The sequence below is a fragment of the Vulpes vulpes genome, chromosome 8 (genome assembly GCF_048418805.1).
Source record: "Vulpes vulpes isolate BD-2025 chromosome 8, VulVul3, whole genome shotgun sequence".
Lineage (NCBI taxonomy): Eukaryota > Metazoa > Chordata > Mammalia > Carnivora > Canidae > Vulpes > Vulpes vulpes.
The window spans coordinates 87,791,702-87,810,940 of record NC_132787.1 but is presented as its reverse complement, the minus strand read 5'-3'; positions in this window follow the sequence as shown (position 1 = coordinate 87,810,940).

Sequence of the window (19,239 nt, the reverse complement as noted above, 5' to 3'; positions counted from 1 at the left end):
TTTCATTGGCTCCTAAGACTTCCTGTTGTGTTTGTGGTTTCTTTCAGTGTTTATTCCATGTTTACATCTTCTCTTTTTTCCCCTCATTAATTTTGTCTTGTATTTGTATATTTTATAATCTTTTCAAAATACCAATTAGTTTAATGTCTTGTTGCTACTTTCTGTTTCTCTGATTTTTTACCTTACCTATACGTTTTTCCCTCCCTCCTTCTATCTCCCTTTCTTCCTTCCTTCCTCCCTCCCTCCCTCTCTCTCTTTATTTCTTTCCCTTCTCTCCTTCCTTCCTTCTTTCCTTCCTTCCTTTTCTTCTGTTTCTGTACTCCTTTTCTTCTTCTTCTTCTTCTTCTTCTTCTTCTTCTTCTTCTTCTTCTTCTTCTTTATTCTGGAGCTTTTTTCTAGCTTCCTTCCTGCACTAAAAGATCAGCTCCAAATATATTTCAAAAAGGGCTTTGAGGATAAGCTATCTGAAAGCCTTATATACCTGATACTATTTTTATTTTACTTACATTTTATTTTTATTTTTTTAAAGATTTTATTTATTTATTCATGAGAGACACAGAGAGAGACAGAGGGAGGAGCAGGCTCCATGCAGGGAGCCCGATGTGGGACTCGATCCCAGGACTCCGAGATCAGGCCCTGGGCTGAAGGCAGATGCTCAACCGCTGAGCCAATGGTATTTTATCTGGATATAAAATTCTAGATTTGAATTCTTTTTCCATCAACACTTTAAAATTTTACTTCATTGTCTTGTATCCAGTTCTGTTATTGAAGTTTCATGTCATTCTGGTTCTTTCTTTCTTTCTCTCTTTCTTTCTCTTTCTTTCTTTCTTTCTTTCTTTTTTCTTTCTTTCTCTTTCTTTCTTTCTTTCTTTCTTTCTTTCTTTCTTTCTTTCTTTCTTTCTTTCTTTCTTTCTTTCTTCCTTTCCAGATTTATTTATTCACTTTGGCAGGGCAGGGGCAGAAGGAGAGGTAGAGAGAGTCCCAAGCAGACTCCACATCAAGCACAGAGCTTGACTTGGGGCTTCATCCCACTACCCCAAGATCACAACCTGAGCCAAAACCAAGTGTCAGATGTTTAACTAAGTGAACCATCCAGGTGCTCTGATTCTTTTTTGTTTTTAGTTGATCTACTTTTTCTTTATAGATGAGAATTTTCTGTCATGAATGTTCTTAAATTTCATTACAATGTATCTAGGTGTGTTTCTTTTTATGTATCTTGTTTAACACTATGTACTTTCAATCTGAAGTTTTATATTTTCTTCATTTCTAAGAAATTCTCAGTCATTATACCTTCAAATATATCCTATCTCCGTAATTTATTTTCCCATTCTGGCTCCAAAATCTGTGATCCTAATCACTTCACTGCCCACCCTCTCTGAAAAGAGATTCAACATTTTGTTGCCCTTGTCTATTTAGGTACTACCTCCCTCCACCACACTCTGAAAGGCAATGATACTGAAGATTTTCTGTCTGTATTCCTAGTGCATCAGTGCCCACTGTGTGAATGAGTGAATGAATGAACTAAAAGAATGGGGGACTGAGAAATGCCACAGAGCCAGGGCATGTGGTGCTCTAGGGCCAGGGTGGCAACCAAGATTCATGACAATACTGTGTGCCCACACCCAGAAGCACAACTTCTATCAGAGTGGCAGCCCACCCTTTGGCAGATCACTCCCTGTGGGAATAAGCACCTGGGGCAGCCAGCCTAGCCCAGCAATGCTCTTGAGATAATGCCTTCCATATCCTCAACCAGTTTTGGCCTCTAGTTCTATTCTGACAGTAGTGGGGATTCAGAAGTGAAGCTGGCCTGACTTTTTCCTGTCCAGCTGTGTGACCTCTGACAAGTTGTCCTGCTCTTTGACCCTCAGTTTTCTCTTCAATAACTTGGGGATAATGACATTGCCTTGTTCAACTGGTGAGGGTATAAAGAGCAGCAAAAGAGATGTTTAAGGGCTCTGTAAGTGTGAAGAACTGCACATAACAAGGTGCGACTATCATCAGGGACACATCACAATGCACCTAAGAATCTCTAGCTCTTGCATCTGAGTTCTGAAGGGAGATTCCCCCATGGTGATGTGGAATCCTTGATTTAAATCCTGCCTCCTCAGAGGGAAGTCTGTGGTCAAGATACCCCACAGGACTGCGGCTCTCCAGGTAATTGGGAAGAAACTTCTGAGAGCCATAGCCAGCTTCTATCCAGAGCAGCATGTCCAGGCTGGTGATTCTGCCCATGCTTCACTCTCCCCTCCCACATGCTCAGCCAAATACTCTATACTGTATTTCCCCACTCCATCTCCCCACCCTCCTCTCCTTTGGTTTCATTGAGTTCCCATTCTGGTCTCCTCTGCTAAAAGAGGGCCCCACACTCATAAGCATTTCCCTTCCCCTCTACCCAGCAGAACTTCCTTCACTACATCTGTACCTTATGAACTTGCTCTCTGCTAGGCCTATGCTGAGGAATTCAATCTAAGGATCTCCTAGCTGATATAGGTTTACTCCTCAATATATATACTCCTCTCTCTCTCTCTCTCTCTCTCTCTCTATATATATATATATAGATAGATAGATAGATAGATATAGATATATACGGATAGATAGATATAGATATAGATATAGATATAGATATAGATATAGATAGATATAGATATGTTTCTCCTTATCCTCACCAATGCTTGTTGTCTTGTTGATCATGGACATTCGAACAGGTGTGAGCTGATAACTCATTGTGGTTTTGATTTTAATCTCCCTATCTAGGGATGTTGATAGGGATATCCCTATCCCTAGATGGGGATATCTAGGAATGTTGCACCTTTTCACCTACTGGCCTTTTTTTTTTTTTTTTTTTTTTTGAGAGAGAGAGAGAGAGAGTGCCCATGCACATGAGTAGAGGGTCAGAGGGAGAAGGAGAATCCCAAGCAGTCTCCATGCCCAGCATGGAGCCCTATGTGGGGCTATATATATATATATATATATATATATATATATATATATATGAGAGAGAGAGAGAGAGAGAGAAAGGGCACCCAGAGTCTTAACCCAAAGATGGTATCAGTGGTAAGAAATGTCAGGGGCCACGGCAGCCTGGTGGCAGGGAGGGGGAAGGACATCTTCCAAACCCTCAAATAGTCCACATAGGCAGTAATTTGAATCTTGACAAATACTCCAAGGGTATTGGGGTATACTCAATTGGAGTATTTGTATCCAGACATTTTTCTGGATAAGACTCTTTTTCCTAGACCTAGGCTATCAGCTCCTAGAAAACACCCTTTCACTTTTGGCTTCTCTTAATGGCCACTTCAAGCAACCTTTGAAACCTTTATCAATTCATGTGATTTTCTATCATCTCCTCTTTTTTTATTTTTAAAATAGTTTTGATGTCCTTTCAATATTCTTGCTTTTCTGATCTTTTATGAAAGTCTGACTCTGGTATAGCTTTATTTTAAAGGCTTCAAGTATGAGGTGGGAAATTGAATTGGATTATCTTGGGCACCATCCAACTCTACACTCATTGATACTGTGAAATTTATGACACAGTTAACACTAAACTAGCACCACTGAGGATCACTAATGATTAAACCTTCAATTATGTGGATGGTGCCCTTCTATTTACTAAAAAGAGACAATGTTAACCAGCAACTTCTTTGTTCCCTGTTAAGCTTAATGAGTTACTCTGACATTGTCTAGTTGGAACATTCAAACTGGCCGTATTCCCAATGTGCTTTGGAAATCCTATCTTAGTAAGGACAATAATAGATAACACACAGTATATCCCAACTTTAAATACATTATGGGACAGAGTATGTCCCAACTTTAAATACATTAACTTGTTTATTTCTCATAATAATATTATGAGATAATTAATATTTTTACCCCTACAGTATAGAAGGGAGAACTGAGGCATAGAGATACTAAGTAATTTGCCCAAGACTAGAGTCAGTAAATGATAGAGCTAGGATTCAAACTTAGCAGTCTGGCCTTTTAACTACTACCCATGCTACCTCCTGAAGCTCAGAAAAGATTATTGTACACTCCCTCATATGTAATTATGCCATCATATCTCCTCCCCAGAGACTATGAGAACCCCCTCTTTTACCTCCTTATCATTATAATGTGTGTCTGGATTTTACCTGTTACACACTGAAAAGAGAAGAATTAGGAGTCCTTTGAAATAGGTGAGTACTGGAAGTAAAGATACTGAAGCTATAATAAGAAACAGGATGTAAGCAATGTTTGAGTCAAGGTCAGAAGGGAAGGAGAGGGGAGCAGAGAAGGAAATGAGAGTCTATTGAGGGCTACAAAATTATAAGCACATGCCATACAAAAGAATATGAATAGGAACGCTCAAAATCATAAAGTTGTCAAATTCATCAATAGAATTTTATTTGAAGTCTAACAGGGTGTTTTGTTTTGTTTTGTTTTGTTTGGAACTAGACAATCTGATTTGGAAGAAATTGATTTCTCAAAATGGATTTGGAAGAGCAAAGAGCCAAGAATAACTGAGAAGCAATTTTGAAAAAGTAGAACGTGGAAGAACTTGCCTTACCAGATATCAAGATTTATTATCAAAATATTTTGTAATGAAGACAACAGACTTTGGGCAAAAGGATAAACCTTGGAACCGAACAGAAAGCCTAGCCACTGGCCCACCCATGTTTGGAAACAATACGGCAGAGATGATGTTACAAATCCATGTGGAAAGGGTGGTCTATTTAATAAATGAGTCCTAGGAACAGCTTTTATCCATATGGAAAATACAAAATTAGATTTCTTACTTTGATCAACCCTATGTAGCTTAAAGAACTAAAGACCAAAAGCAGACCTTTTAAGCATAAGGTGAAAATACAGAAAAATTCTTCATGACCTTAAGAACAATTTCTCTTCAAGAAAGCAAATGAACAAAAGAGAGAACATAAAAAATCAATAATTTTGACTTTATTGAAATTAATTTCTTCATAACAAAAGGCCATTATAACAAAGTGAAAAACAAGCCATAGCCTGAGAGAAGGCACTTGCAATGAGTGTAACATGTAAGGAAATCTCTCAAATGAATTAGAAAGAGATAAATAGCACTTGGGAAGAAATGAGCAAAGAATATAAACTACCATTTTGTAGAAGAGGAATCCCAGAAGGTCAATAGAAATACAAAAAGATGCTTGCTTCCCCTATTAAGCAAAGAAATACAAATCAAAACAATAAAATATTATTTGCACCAACAAGATCACCAAAAATTTATGTCAGCCAATGCCAAGTGTTGGCAGAGCTGTTAAATCATGGAAATTCACTCCGTGCTAGTGGAATTGTAAGTTGGTACAAGTACTTTGGAGAGCAATATGGCAATAACTAGTAAAGTTGTTAGGTAGTCATGTCCAGAAGTTCTACTCCTAGGCATCTAGACATGTATTAAGATGTTTGCTATTGCTTGGAAACAACCTAAATGTCCATCAACAAGAAAATGGATAACTAAATCTTATTATAGTTATTTAGTGGAGTACAGGACAGCATGTGTCAACATAGATAAAAATCTCACAATTGTAATGCCAAGGGAGAAATGAACATTGCAGAAAATAAGGATACACACACACACACACACACACATATGTAACTTCATAGCTTTCAGGGCATAATAAGTTCTACTTTTTAATGTTTATGGAAACATTAAAAAATGCAATAAAAATAGTAAAAAATATAAAAACACACATGAGGATGACTAATACTGAATTCAAAACAATGTTAAGCTCTGGGAAATGAGGGAGGAGACGGGCTGGAGAGGAGTACAGAGGGGAACTCCATTGTATCTCTAATATTTACTTTCTTTGAAGTAGACAGACCTGAAGCAAATAAGGCAATATGCTAATATTTGCTAAAGCTGATGTGGCCATCATTAGCGCTGCCCACCAACCGAATATATCTGGCTCTCTGCCTTCCAGGCCCATGGTAGGACTGCATTTCCCATCCACTCTGAAGTTAGGGGTGGCCTTGAGACTGACTTTGGCCAATGAACTGGAGTGGAAGTGACTTCTATTTCTGGCCTCATGAACCAGTGCACAAAAATTTTGTCCAACATGGCAGCACAGAGTCAAATCTTCTCACTTCCTCGGTCCCTGAGCAGACACCATGTCTCCAAGCAGCCCATGGAGGATGGGTGGATTGGTAAGACGAACCTTTGCTGCTCTCAGCCACTGAGATTTGGGATGTTTGTTAGCACAGCACAACCAAGTCTTTTCCTGACTGATACAGCCAGGAAGTTGGTCTACGGGGGTTTCCTGTATTGTTAGTCTCTGACTTCATCTACATATTGAAAAATTACAAATAAAATTTGTAAAATTATGTAATATTTGTGAAATCTGAAACAATTACAAATAAAATTTTTGAAGTTCTTAATCTGGACTGGATGAATCCTATTTCTCAGTCCATAGCACATTATCTTTACTGGTCTGTGCAAGGCCCTGCTCTTATTTTATTAATTCTGAGTTCCTTTTTCTTTTTTAAGATTTTACTTATTTATTTGAGAGAGAGAGAGACTGAGAAATGGAGCATGAGCAGGACGAGATGGCAGAGGCAGAGGGAGAAGCCAACTCCCCACTGAGCAGGGAGCCTGATGTGGGTCTCCATCCCAGGACCCTGGATCATGACCTGAACCAAAGGTAGACACTTAACCAACTGAGCCACTCAGTTGCCCCACTTGTATTTTCTTAATAAGTACCTCTGACCTGGGATGGAAGCAATGTTGATCTTCAGGAGACCTTGATAAGGGGAATGAATGATGGGTTCCCCTCCCCTTGCCTGAGTCCAGATGGCCTCCAGCGCTGTGTGCTAGCCTACAGCATCTCTCAGTGTCTTGTGGGAACCAGAGACCCAATTAGAAAATCTCAGCTCTTGTCCAGAGAAGTGTAAATAAGAATTGTGATGAAAAAAAATAATTGTGATGAATGCAGTGGCCGCCAACCGTTGCTGACCGTTTGTGTGGCTTGTAGAAAAATTGTTTTGCTCTTCCCAATTCGTTCCCAATTCTCTGATGTGTCTGAGAGCAGTAGCCTTTGCTCCCAGGGAGTCCTTTTCCTGCCCCTTTAAGCAAGCACCTGCCCTCCATCCACACCAGCCAGCAACTGTGTCCCCAGATGCAGGTCACCTCTGCAAGAAAGGCCAGGAAAACTCTCTCACCCACCTCTTGGCTTCTAGGTTCCTTTCCAGGGCTGCCTGCAAAACCCAAGGGGAAGTCAAAACCCCAGAGAGAGGTGTGGGGGGCAAGGGGGCAGAGAGCTTTGGAGAAGGAAGAGAAACTTCCTGGCCAGTTCTGTTCCGCACTGTGCAGCAAAACGCACACGGTGCCTGGAAGTCACCGTGAAATGCAATGCCTTTGAGAAGTTCCGTGGAAAGAATGATATCATGGCCAACCACTCCCTGCCCCCCCCCCAACCTTTTTTCCAGTGGGAGTGAGAAGTAAATAGACTGACACATTTTCCAGTCAGGGAGCAATTCTGGAGAGCAAGTTTACCTTGGCACCAGCACTCAGGTGGGGCTGTGAGAAACCTTATCTGTGCTTGCCCAGTAAACAAGGAGCCCTCATCTCCCCGGAGCCTTGGCCACCGCACAGGTGACCGCAGGAGGCAGGTGAGCGGGGCAAGCAGCAGGCTGGCCAGCGCCACCACCAGCAGAGCCAGACTGGCCCAGGGGCAGCCGTGTTAGGTAAATATTGCCCAGATTTGATTGACAGACTCATTACTCTGTCGGTTGCCAGGAGAAATGCCATCAAATCCACCAGATTCAGAGGTAAAATCAAGGTCCCTTAATTCGATGATTCTCAAACTGTAATGTGCACAAAGTCACCTGGGGAGCTTGTGAAAATGCAACTTCTGACTGGGCAGGTTGGGGCAGGGCTGAGAGATTGCATTTCCTACCAGCTGCCGGGGCCTTGCTGTTGGTGCTGCTGGTCCACAGACCACACTGAGTTAACAAAGTCTCAAGGTCCAGATGACTGTGTGCCTTTTATGTGGTCGAAATAGTAACCATTTAAGGAGTTCTGTCTTGACTCTGCCTTGACAGGTTCTGTCACAGGTGTTTTTATCATCTGGCTCTTACCCTTCACACCAGCTCTGCAAGGTGGGTACTTTTATTCCCACCCCTCCTTGACAGGCAAGGAAATAGAGGCTTAAGAGAGGTTAATTCATACGATATACGTGTCATTTCCAAGAGATTTCATTACTAACCCTCCCCCACACCTTCCCAGTGGTCTGAAATAACCCAAAGACAAAGGATAATAAATAGTCTGTAGTCGGGCGGGGTGATTCTGCTTGTGGCGCTTTGCCCTCTTGATGCCCGGGAATGAGCAACTCCTTTTGTACAGAATCACCAGGGCCAAGCACAGGAATTCCGGAATCCTCCAATCAATATCCAGTCCAGTAAGTCCTAGCCTCAGTAGAGACAGCTCTTCAGAAAGGTGGACAAGCCTTGTGTTAAATCCCTCTGGTGCTGATGTGTTCACCCAAAGGACATGCCCTTTGAAAGTCTTAATACCTGGAGCAGATGCTTTGATGCATCAGCTTGGAAAGAATGTCTTTCAGGGCCATTCAGGATTGCAAGAAGAAAAAAATGCCCCAGCCTGTGGAAACACCAAAGTGAAGGCAATTATAACCTGGACTGACCGAACTGGAGATATTTAAATGCCTCGAAGAACTGTGATGTGCCCTTGCAAAACCCAGCCTGCCTCCAGCAATGAACTTGCATCATGTCCGGATCTTAAGGAGCAAGGTAGTTCTACTGGCTGGTCCTGGCCAGGCACCAACACACAGGGCCAAGCAGGAGCAATGAGAGACTCCCCTGCAGACTCTCGGAAGACCTGATTTTGCATGACCACTCAACTAGTTGGGCTCCCCCAGGACACTATTAGCATTTGAGCCTTCCCTGATCTGCACTGCAGGCTGGGGAAGGGAAGAAAAAAGGGACCAGAAGAAAAAAGGGCCCAATGGATCTCTCAGGACCTCCTGGAGATCCATCACAACTCCACCCTAGGAAGTTGTTACACAGAAGAAAACACTCAGAGCAGCAAGTCCCTAGACACAATGGAGGCCTCCAAAGAAGTCATATTAATATTGTTGTTTACATATAACATCATTCTAGGAAGCATTTGAGAGGATTTACAGACACCACATAAAATAGAACAAAGTTTTTAAAAATGAGAGAATATGAAGGAAAGGAAAATGAAGGGAAAAGAGGATAAAGCCTAATTGGGGTTAATACTTTCTCATATACCATAAGGTCTCATATACTTGGGCTAAGGTATCTTCGAATCAAGTTCTGACTCCCTAACCCAAAGAGTGACAGTGAAGAGGAAAGCACACCCAGCACTCCCTGCACCCACCGTGCACAAATAAGAAGCAGTAGCTTCAGAGATGTGCATCCATTCCATTCCTGGTGCTGAGGCTCCCCATGGGGGCGAATCAGAAGACACAGTGGAACGTCATGAAGAGCATCGGCAACACTACTCTATGGGAAACCCCACGGGCTGTTTCCTGGGGACATCTCCTGTAACACCCCACTGCAAGCTGATGGCCATGATGGTGCCTTGTTCACAAAGAGCAGTTATGGAAGAAGACTCCAGAATGACCCCTGCTTAGCTAGCTTAATCCCAGGATAGAAAGCAGAGGCTAGGAATTGCTTTAGGCTGATTTCTAAGGACCTCTAGGCCCTGCTTCTCTGGAAATCTCAATGCAGTCTTTTCCCTGGGTCTGGGGTCACCTTCACTCAGTGCTGTGGGGAGTGAGCCCCTCGTGCCCCCAGCAAACCTGCAGACACTGATGGACAAGTTGGGGAGGGCACAACATGCAGCCTGTCCACAGTAGTCTTCCTGCCATGAGCCGTTGGGCACGGAGTAGGCTCCTTTCATGGGACAAGCACAGGCCAAGGAGCCAGAGGGCCTGGTCAAGTGCTGGTCCCGAGTTCACCCTTCCCTGACTGTTGGAGCTGAGGAAAGGCAACTCCTCTCTTGGGGCCTTTGTTTTGTTGCCTGCAAAATGGAGGGCATGTGCTAGCATTCAGTCTGTCCCCTCCCTGAGGATTCTCCAAGCTATAGCCCTCTGCAGTGTACAGTAAAGTGAAGAGAGGCCACAAAGTAGAGTTGCAAGCTTTGGGGTCTGTGGCAAAACTAGAAATGTGCCACCCAGATCCCCTGTCAGAGGAAGACCTGCTGCCCAGCTGTGGTGAGTGGGGTCATCAGATGGCCTCCAGCTGTCAGCTCCAGCCAAAGAGAGCCACCTCTCCCGAGACCACTCCTTCTCCAGGACAACCCACGCTGTGACCTGAGCAAAGCAAGGGAAGGCAGACCCTGCAATCTTGTCCCAACACAGGCCACTCTGACAAGTAATATTTGCTCCAAAGTTCCCTGTAGAATTGGCCGAGACTTGGGGAGCCTGCATCTCCATTAGCCTTCCTTCTGGGCCTACTCCTACTTCATCCCCTGCCTTTCCTTGGTGTTGGTCCCAAACCCTGTTTCTCCATCTGCCTCTGAAGAATCATCTGCAATAGCATCGAAGCACCCATGGTACCCAGAAAGGCCAGGCACCAACCTTCAAAACAGAAGCCGTGGCCACCACGGACCTGAGAGTGAGAGAAATGACTGGCGTGTGGACACCAGGACAGCACATGCAGCCATAGCTACAGCTCAGGACAGTCATCTCGTGGGAGCCCCACCCACCTAAAAAGCAGGACTGCCTGCTCCCCAGACCAGCCCCTTCTGCAATTAGGTTTTCCTGCAAGTGGTTTGCAGTCCCTCAAGCTCAAGAAATCCAAGCCTTGTCCAGTTCCCTTTCTCTCCTGCTCCTGCATCTAAACAAGTCCTGAGTTCTGAAGTCTCCACCTCGGCACTGCCTCCTGCCATCACCTGCACCTCCCCTGAGTGCCACCCCCTCCTTGGGCCATCACAGCAGCCCCCTGCAGACCTCCCTCCCCAGTTCACCCCTCCTTTCTGTCAGTTGACTCTCCTGGAGCAAGCTCCTATCACTGTGATGCTCGACTCTGCTCCCCATCATTGCTCTGTAGGAGGAGGAGAGTGCTGGAAGTGTTGGAATCACACCGGTCCCTCACACCTGTTTCCCCCGAAGTCACTGGGAGGTGTTCGTTGCTGTTTATAAGAAAAACACAAAGGTGATAAAACAATGTGAATTGGAGAAGTTTTTGTTGCTATTTGGATTCGGGTCAGTGTTATTTCCTTCCCTTAGACCTAGAAGACAGAGCACTTGTTCAGCTGCTGAGATGTCGCTGGCACGGAAGTGCATGTGCTTGTGTGGACATGTAGAGTCTCAAGAACAACCAAAGAGCTGGGTGACTTGCTAGCACTTGATACCAGGGTATTGAGAAATACTCTGTGACACAAATAGCTACGTCCCCTCGTTTAGACGGGCAGGCCGTGCATGTGGGAGACAGTATACCTGCCGGCGAAGCTGGTAGCTGGTACAACCAACCTGGACTGCCACGGAAAAGCAGTGGCTCACACACCTGTATGCCTCTAGCTAGGGTGTCAGCAAGTGCAAAAGCCAGTGCAGATACTCCAAGAATGTGCTGGAAAGAGGGAGAGATGTGATAGCACCTGTTAGATTCAGCATCCTTCTCTTCTAAGAGAACTGACTTGGCCTTTCTTTCTCAGAAACCAAGAGAGGGTTGCTGCCCTTGCTATGTTTTCCTGTTAACAAGCAACAAAATGAAGTAATTAATGTGAGTTTCACTTTCCCTTCCTTTGACTATTCATTTTCAAGCAGATCCAATGGAGGATAATTTGATACTGCACTTTTCTGCCAAGGAAGTGGAGTGCTTGCCGGTCTTGCATCCTTACTGTGCAGTGAGCTGAGGACAGGGATCATGAGGCCCATTATACAGATGAGTAGTGTGAGGCCAACTGAAGAGACCTGTTCATTTTCTAGTTAAGAATGTCAGACAAGGGCAGCCCGGGTGGCTCAGCAGTTTATCGCCGCCTCCAGCCTAGGGCCTGATCCTGGAGACCCGAGATTGAGTCTCACGTCGGGCTCCCTGCATGGAGCCTGCTTCTACCTCTGCCTGTGTCTCTGCCCCCCACCCCTGTCTTTCATGAATAAATAAATTAAAAATCTTTTAAAAATATTTTTAAAAAGGAATCAGACAATATCGTAATCTGGAGTATAATTCATTAGTCTTTATGTGTCCTTCTTTTTAAATTGAGAATCTAGTAAGCATTGTGGAAGATTATGTCCTGCAGATGAAGGCAATAAGGATAACCCTGGGGAGTATGTGTGAAGGGGACCCTCCCTGGGGTAGAACTGGAAACAAAGTGAGTCAAAGCTCTCATTGGCTCACTCTCCAACCACTCTGAAATTCAAAAGAGCAGGTGGCTAGGAGCAAGGAACACCCACACCCTCCTCCCCTTCCAGAAAGACTCCAGTGCAGGTAATGCTAGCTTTTGTCAATAGTAACACCAGGACGGTAAAGCATAAAGCTAGAAAGCAGCCTCAGGAGAATCTCCTTCCATCTTTCTGGTTTTTGGTTCCTAAGAGGAGGCCTGGATGAACAGGTAGGAGAGAGACAGGGGCCTACTCCTGGGGTAGGCAGGGAGTGCAAGGCAAGGTTCTGCAGTAGTGTAGGCTTCAGAAGTGCCCAGCTGTCCCCCTGTCCCCAGTAGCTGCGATGCTCCCACCTGAAGCCACATTGTACCACTCCACTTGCTTACTAGGCCTCGAAGCCCCGTGTGGGAGCCTCTGCTACCCCGAGAGCCTCATTAAGCATGTCATCGGCTTCACTCAGGCTGGTGCAGGTTTTCTCCCCTGGTCCACACCTGGGCTGCTCAGCCTGGCCTGGGCTTGGGCAGGGGCCCCGGGTGCCTGGGGCCCACCTAGAGGAGTCGCCTTTGGTCTAAAGTTCTGCCCCTTAGCAAAAAGGGTCTGCTAAGACCCTCCCCCAGCCTCCCATTGACCAGCAGATTTAATCCACAGGAGGGCTGTTGCCAGATTACAGCTGGGGGCAAGGATTCCAATCTGATCCCTCCAGAAGGAAAGCCCATGGGTTGCACCCACCCCAGCCCTTCTGAGGGGTTCACTTGCTGCTCCATCTTGCCATGGCATGGTTCCCGCCCCCCCCCCCCCCAGACTCCTGTAATCAACCATCATCGGCCTCTGTGATCACAGAGCTCTTTCCTCTCACCCACTTACCCTGCCTGAAATGCCATTGTTCGGCAGAAGCCGTGGATGTATCGCGAGCGAGCGTGCCTCTCTCACTGCGTGTGTGAACCTATTCGGCAGATCAAGTGTGCTTGCCTAGCAGCTGCCTGGGATTCGGGTGCTGAAGGATGGACTCTCCCACAGAAAAGAAAAGCGTGGTTTCGCAGCTTTGCAAGGCTGTTATGAAGGGAGCACGGGTTTCCTGAGATGGGTGCACAGGTCAGAGAGAGGTGTGAAATGAGAGGGAGTGGAAAGGGCAAGTCTCAGAAGACACAGTTCACATAAACTCAATTCGACCTACTTAACACTTCTGCTTGGGCGCTGCCTCACTGGAAAAGAAATGCTGATGTTCACTCCAATGATGGAGCCGTGAGGGAAACTGCATGGGTTTGGCTGATGGAGGTGACGGGCTTTTTTTTTTTTTTTCCTGCGAGGAATTCTGTGCACAGTCCATTCTGCAGAGTACAGGGGCCTTTTCTAACAAATAGGTATCCCACCCAGCATGCAAACTTGGAGTTGCGGGAGGTGCTGGTGCCCATGACCAAGATCGGGATTCCTCTGCTCACCCCTAGTTCCCAGCATGCTCCTGGCATTTTCTCACCCCGAAGCCTTTGCTCTCGCTATTCTTGTAGGATTACCATTCTCTGGCTTCTACCCAAACTTTGAGGCCAGCTCAATGGCACCCTTTCTCTTTAGCTTTCCCTGATGCCATTCATTTGCTCATTCATTCATTCATTCATTCAACAAAGGTTTCTTGAGTGTCTACTATGTGCAAGGCACTCTTCCAGGTGATGAAGTCCAGCAGTAAGCAAAACATACTCAGTCCTTACCCTCACAGAGAGTATATTCTGAACAAGAGTAATCCCATGCACCACCACCCCCCACCCTCATGGTCACATGTCTCTACTGCAGTGGTTATCACACTGTCTTGGAAGGGGCTGGTGTCTGGGGTTCTCCCAGTCTCCTCAATGATGGACCCCTTGCCAAGCACCAGAGGCAGCCCCTGATTTCTTTATACAAGGAACTCAGTGCAGCAAATCTGTAGGAAAGGCAGAGACAAGGGGTCTTATATGCAAACTCCGCAAAACTTGTATGCATGGTGTGTGTGTCTTTTTTACGCAGATTGTGTGAGGGATCATGAAAGCAACTTAGGGAATTTATCCTAAAGCTGTGTTGGCCTGGTAGACACACTGTTACCCCCAGGAGCGTGTTTATTTGGAATGGCTTTGGAGGGTGTGATGGATACAGTTCCCCTAAAGCAATTCCTTGGAGCCACCCCCATCTGGCCCATAGAAGGTGCCTAAGACCTGGTCAAATTGTTGTTGAAAGGGCAAGAAAGTGTAATATGGACCTAGCTATCGGATCCCAAGGCTGGGCACTGTGTGGGTGTGAAGCACACCTGGGACTCCAGCAAGCTGGTGTGAGCTCGGGTTACACTTGGCAGAGGCGGTCTGAAGGAGCTGCTCCCTGGTGCATAATTCACTGCTCACTCCTCCAAGGAAGAGGGGTGGGTATGAAGCCAGGAGGGACGCAGCTGCCCCTGGAGGAAGCAGGGCGACATCCTGTATACTTGAAAAGAAAACTGAAAGTGCCTTTCTTCACAAGAAATTATTGTGTTTTCCTCTTTTTTTCATAACCCACAGGTATGACAGGGTTTCTCTGGTCCGGAGCTGTGGGTGAAACACAGGGTTGGGGGGAGGGGGAGACAGAGGTATGAAGGGAATTTGGATTGTTCCGTGGTGCGTGTTCTTTGTCTAATTCAGGGAAGATATCAGCCTGCTGGAGCCCACCCCGAGGAGCCCCGTGCTATATGATACGGGTCCTGGTGATAGGAACCTCTCTTCTGGCTGTTAAAGTGCATTCCTGTGTAGATGTGGAAAGAGAGAAAGCATGCTGGAGCCGGAGCTAGGATAGGAATGTGAGTATTTCCTTAATTGGACATGAGGGCCTTGAACTGGTTCCAGTTTTGGTGTTTTCTTTCAAGAGCCTGGACCCTAAAGATTCCATAGAGTTTTCTTTCTCTAAAAATCCCTTTGGTTCAAAGGCCCCTTGATAGAAATAAAGAAAAGGCCAGAGCTGAATCTCTTTGATATTTGGGAAGGCAAGAGTTTGTGGGCTGCCAGATATCTGGCTTCTTTTAGGGGGTGAGTGGGTTCTGGGTGGGAAGGAAGGAGGTTCCTCCTAAGATGGCACATGGCAAGAGTACCCACAGGCGTTTACGTCGGGTCTCAGAGCCCGGATGATAGGATGCAAAGCACTTTCCCCTTAAGCATTTATAGAAGCAATTTCTCTTAGCCTTATTAGCCTTCTAAGAGCTGAAAAGATGCATGTTGCCTGCCCTATCGCTTTAGGAGTCTGGGACACGAGAAGCCATGCAACGTGCCTGAGAACTTACAGCAAAGTAAGTCGAAGGCTAGAGGATTTTGTCTGGTGGGTGCGGGTGGTTTTGTATGAAGACTAGCTTCCTGACGGCTGACGTGGGAAAGCATAAGCATGCCCACACTCAGGCCTCGGGCATTCATCGTGTGTCCAGAACCCAGCTGGACACTTGCTGTGAGGCATCAAAGACTGGTGGAACTCGCGGGGTATGAGGGGGTGATGTGGGGACACTGGCACCACAGCAGTGCCCACTGGGCAGAGCTTCACTACTTTCCTCTCATGTCTGCCCCCACCCTGCAGCGCGCTGGAAACTTCAGTCAAAGGACTCCAGGGGAAAATGGGGCGGTCCGTGGTTGAAATGAGTGAAAAACCAAAGCAGATGCAATCGACTCTGCTGAACCCCATCTTTTCCCCCAAACACCTTAAAAACAAGCCCTGCGTCTGCTCAGTGCTTTCCAGCTTACCAACTGTTTTCATAACACTATCTCATTTCATCCTCACATCAACCCACACACATTCTTGCCTTTCAGATTTCTTATGTACTCAAACGAGATTCACTGAAAAAATTGGCTAGAAACTCCCCTTCTTCTACTCAGTTTTTTTTTAAAAACCCCAAGCCTTTGACTGATATCTTTAAGAAACTCCCAGATTCCCAGGGTGGGAAATGTATTTATACTGCCAGTCCTACCCCACTGGATGGACTCCAGTAGTCCTGGTCTTTGCTATTGGGACTAGCATTTTTTAAAAGAGATTGATTTATTTATTTGAGAGAGAGAGAGAGAGAGAGAGAGCAGGGAGAGGGGCAGAGGGAGAAGGAGAGGGAGAGAAGCAGGCTCGCTGCTACTAAGCACGGAGCCTGATGTTTGGGGGTGGGGGTGGGGGGCTCAATCTCCCAGCCCCAAGATCATGACCTGAGCCAAATCAAGAGTTGGGCACTTAACGGACTGAGCCACCCAGGTGCCCCTGGAACTAACATTTTCTATTCAGTCTGTAGTTTATGTGTTTAAACAAATAAATCCACAAGGACCAGGTTAAGTGTAATATTGCAGGGAAAACATAGGCTTTAGAAGCAACAAGGCCCAGGGTCAAATTCTGGTTCAGTCAATTCGAGAACTTTGGGCCATGGCCCAGTTACTTAACCTCTCAAGGCCTCTCTTTCTTAGTCTGACAAATGGGACAATAGTGCCTATGTCATAAAGTCATCGTGAGGCATAAACATGCTAGCAGACACAAGTGCACATTAGCCAACAGCTACTTCATGAAGTCCCTTAGAGCTAAACAAAATACCAGCTTCACCACTACTAAGCAAATTAAATGCATTATTGTCTTTTTGCAAGGCAGGAGGCAGATAAAGCATGGGAATGTATCACTAAGTGAATTTAGATGGAGACTTTTGTACTCAATGAATAATTTGCTACAGGGCCTACAGACTCGGAACACTGGTGCCACAGGCAACTCAATACCTGTATTCCTTTTGTAATTCTTATTTTAGGCGTGAGAGAAAAGGAGCTGGGAAACTGGATTTATGCGATGCTGGAAAGCAAGCCAGTTCTGATTACGGGTGGATTTTTATTAAAGTAGAAATTGCAGTTCAACTCTTGAGTTTCTGAAGACAAAGGTGGCAGAAGGAGGGAGTGCAGAGGGCTGTTTAGTTCACTGAGCTGCACATTGTAGGTGCTCAGTAAGGGCCAACTAGGTGTCAGCAGTGGGCCAACTGGGTTCGGAGGGTCCAGATCATGTGTTTGACTTCTGCTGCTGACTTGGCAGAAGCATAGGATTGTGGTGGAAAGAACATTTGCCCAGTGGTCTGAAGGCCTGCGTTCAGGTTCCATCTCCACCACTTAATAGCCTGGTGACCTTGGACATGCCATTTAATCTCTTCGGTGTCTTCTCACCTGTAAAATGAGGAGACCAGACTCGGTGATTTGGAAGGTCTCCCTTTCAGCTCTAGGGTTCTGGGGCTGTAAGTTAACTTCATTCACTGGTATTTCTGTTTCTTTATTCGAAGGAGGTAGGGATAGAAACCTAGCTCGTAGGATGTTGGGAAGCAATGGCCAGTCTGCATGTTCAAGGACCCTGTGTCTTTACAGATATGATCAGAGCAATGTAGCAGAGTAGCTCTGTGATCTTTGGCAAGTGCCCTAATTTATTTCAGACTCGGTTTGTACCCTGTAAGCTAGGGACTGTATATTGTGCTATGGTAATCTTACTACATTCTTTTGAAAACCGAGATCATGAAAATGCTTTGCAGACCTTCAAGGCACTACATAAAGTATTATGATTGAGAAACGGCATAGTTGTTATAGTTACACCAAAGTTTAGCCCCTGTGCCTCCCATATTTTCATATGAATGAATGCGTCGCCATGGTTTCAGAGAGGAAACAGTGTAGTTTTGGGGAGGTGAATTTTAGCTAAAATGGGCATTAATGCAAAGTTTCCTCAAGAGCAGGCATCAGTTTCTCGTTTCTCTCCAATGTAGGGGATTTTTCAGGAGGCCAGACATCTGTTGTTGGAGATCTTACATCCTACCTTCTTCAAAATGAGGCCATTTTGACATTTTAAGGGTGTGTGTGTTGCAGGGGGTAGTCAAACACTAGCTTTCTGAGTTTAGAAAGTTTCACAAGCGATATTAAAAAATACATAACGTGTTGATGTGTAAACGTGGTGAGTCAGCCTTTCATCCCAGGCCTTGCCAGGGATTGCTTCTGGGGACAAATGGCAGAGGACATGGGTCCTATTCTCCCAGGGCCTACCTTTCCAGTCCCTGGAAAGTCACAGTCTGGAAACTAGCTCTCCAAGCAGCGGCTTCTCCTTTGACTATGTAGATGACAAGATGTCACACCCCCTCTCCCCCCTGTGCAAAAGGCACAAACAGCTCCCTCTGCTAGCAGCAATCCCATACTGGAGCATCTTCCCTTATCACCTGTCCGCAGAAGCATTGATCTCCATCAGGGCGCTACCTCCAGAGGAGCAGCATGGAGGTGGTGCTTGGCAGCATGAATCAATTTCTGATTTATTTTACGGAGTGGGATGGGGGTGGGGAGAAGCTCCTGAATTTCTCTGGTTGGAAGGAACACCTGGGAACTGGGGGAGCGGGGAGAGGCAGGGTGTGAGGGTTTGTCTCAAAGCTATGTTTTCAAAGGAAGTGCACTGTTAGCTACCCAGGTTGTGTATGTGGATGACTAAACATAGCAAAGTTGGGTTTTTTTTAGTTTTCTCGTTATTTTTATTTGGGTGAGCTTGGGAGGGCTGATGAAAATTATGAGGGCCTGCCACTGTTAATAAACCCCCACCATTAATCCTATCACCCTTCACCCGGGATAAGTTTATGTATTTCCACTTGTAAGTGTATATATATACATATATATATGGATTTAATCCATTCACTACCTTTCAAAGAGCGGACTGACTTCAAAGCACCTTTAATTTTGCCAAGTTTTTGAAGGCTCCCCCTTTCTCTCCTGCACACACACACACACACTCCGTGGACCCCCCAGTACACCTATAGATCAGGGTTATAAAGCCATTTTACAGGAGTTTCTGAAGCAGAGGTGTGAAGCCACGCGCCCAGCCACGGAGGGGCAGACTCCCATCCTGGCTCTGGGGGCTGCGGGGCCTGACCACCTGGACAGCCCCCCCCCCCCCAGCTGTAATTCCTGGGCATTGTGGGAGGGGTTTGGCT